Source organism: Microtus pennsylvanicus, chromosome 1, assembly GCF_037038515.1.
Source record: "Microtus pennsylvanicus isolate mMicPen1 chromosome 1, mMicPen1.hap1, whole genome shotgun sequence".
Classification (NCBI taxonomy): Eukaryota; Metazoa; Chordata; class Mammalia; order Rodentia; family Cricetidae; genus Microtus; species Microtus pennsylvanicus.
The window spans coordinates 50,832,822-50,834,811 of record NC_134579.1 but is presented as its reverse complement, the minus strand read 5'-3'; the positions used below and the strand labels follow the sequence as shown (position 1 = coordinate 50,834,811).

Below are 1,990 nucleotides of genomic sequence, written 5' to 3'. Positions count from 1 at the left end.
TACCACAAGACTCTGTGAGATATGAGAGGAGGGGTTTGATGGAGACACTGAATGTTCTGAAGAAGGCTCTCACATTCTGTACATTGTTTGACTCTGGGTTTCTGTATATTCCCATCTGCTGCAGGAGGTAGAAGGAAGGTACTCTGATGATAGCTATGCAATACTGATCTGAGTATAGCAGAATAGCATTAAGAGTCATTTTATTGCTATATTCTTTTAGCAGAACAGTAGTATTTGGTTTTACCTTAGGTCCCTAGGTTCTTAGTCACCCAAGCACTGTCAGATGAATTCCATCTCATGGAGTGGAATCAAATCAGATATTGGTTGGTTGCACCCACAAGTCTGTCACCATTGCTATAACCTATACTTCAGGCAGGCCACTACTGCATATCAAAAGGACTGTAGTTGGTCTTTACAAATGTTTTGGTTATGTGCAGAGTACATTTCACACAGAGGTGAAGGCTTTATGTAGGTACCGGCTTGATTTATCCATGTTCAGTGAGTTTGTATAGGCGTTGTCTTAGCATCACTGTTAGTTTCCAGAGAGCAACCTATAGTCTTGGACATAGCCTGGGATGCCGTTGGTCAAGAACTAAGTTAGATGTAATCCATTACTAGCAATGAAGCTTCATTTGGTAACAAAAGATGTTCAGTTGGGGCTCTGTCACTTCCATTATTTGGTAATTTCATTTAGATCACCATCATATATGTGTATATTTTTAGGAACCATCTATTGCTTTTAGGTTTCCAAACTACCTTTCAAATGGTCAATAACTTCAGCTTTCTATGACTATATTATTTAGCTTGTTCCCTGTCTTCCCCACTTGATCTTCCGGTTCCAGTACCCACGCTCAATTCATTCTATCTATTCTACTTCTCTTCCATATGGAGAACTACCTGTATTGATTACTGATATCTTTATAGGATACGTGGTTGGTAAAAATCTCCCATTCTGTAGACTGTCCCTTTGAATGATAGTGTGCTTTTCAATTTCATGATGTATTATTTATTAATTATTGATCTTAAGGATTATGCTAACAGTGTTCTCTTCAGAAAAATCTTTTCCTACTGGGCGGCAGTGACACACACCTTTAATTCCAACACTCGGGAGGCAGAGGCAGGTGGATCTCTGTGAGTTTGAGGCTAACCTGGTCTACAAGAGCTAGTTCCAAAACAGGCTCCAAAGCAACAGAGAAACCCTGTCTCGAAAAACCAAAGAAAAAAAAGAAAATCCTTTCCTGTGCCCATGAGATCAAAGTTAGTTCTCACCTTCCCCCCCCCCCTTTTTTTTTGTTTTTTTGAGACAGGGTTTCTCTGTAGTTTTTTTTTTTTGAAAGTTTGATATCTTTATTCAGAAAAGTGATTCAACTGCAGGAGGATGATCGTTTGAGAGGAAACCCCAAATCTTTTACTGAGCAATTCTGTGTAGTCCAAGGTTTATAATCCCGATGAGATTCTTCCATCTGAAGCTTTTCATGCGTTCAGGTATTTAAAAATATGGAACACTTCACAAATTTGCATATCATCCTTGTGCATGGGCCATGCTAATCTTCTCTGTACTGTTCCAATTTAGTGTATGTGCTGCCTAAGAGCAATTCTCTGTAGCTTTTGGAGCCTGTCTTGGAACTAGCTCTTGTAGACTAGGTTGGCCTCAAACTCAGAGATCTGCCTGCCTCTGCCTCCCAAGTGCTGGGATTAAAGGCGTGTGCCACCATCTGGCCTCACTTTCTTTTCTATCAGGTTCAGTACATCTAGTTTTATGTTGAGGTCTTAGATCCATTGGAGTTGAGGTTTGTACAGGGTGATCAAGTATGGATCTATTTAACTTCTATATACAGCCATTCAGTTCAAACAGCATTTGTCAATGACACTTTTTGCAAAACGTTTCTGGCTTCTTCATAAAAAACCAGGTGTCTACAGGTGTGTGAATTCTTCTGGGTCTTTAGTACATCCCATTGTGGATCTGTTTTGTGCCAATACCATGTTGCTT

General features: G+C 39.8%; 1 non-coding gene across 1 annotated transcript; it reads right to left on the bottom strand.

The window, feature by feature from the left end:
- Window positions 1–1,491: 1,491 nt before the first annotated feature.
- On the bottom strand, window positions 1,492–1,595 carry LOC142842760 (U6 spliceosomal RNA). The gene has a single exon (XR_012909440.1). It is a non-coding gene; the product is annotated as a U6 spliceosomal RNA (small nuclear RNA).
- Window positions 1,596–1,990: the final 395 nt, after the last annotated feature.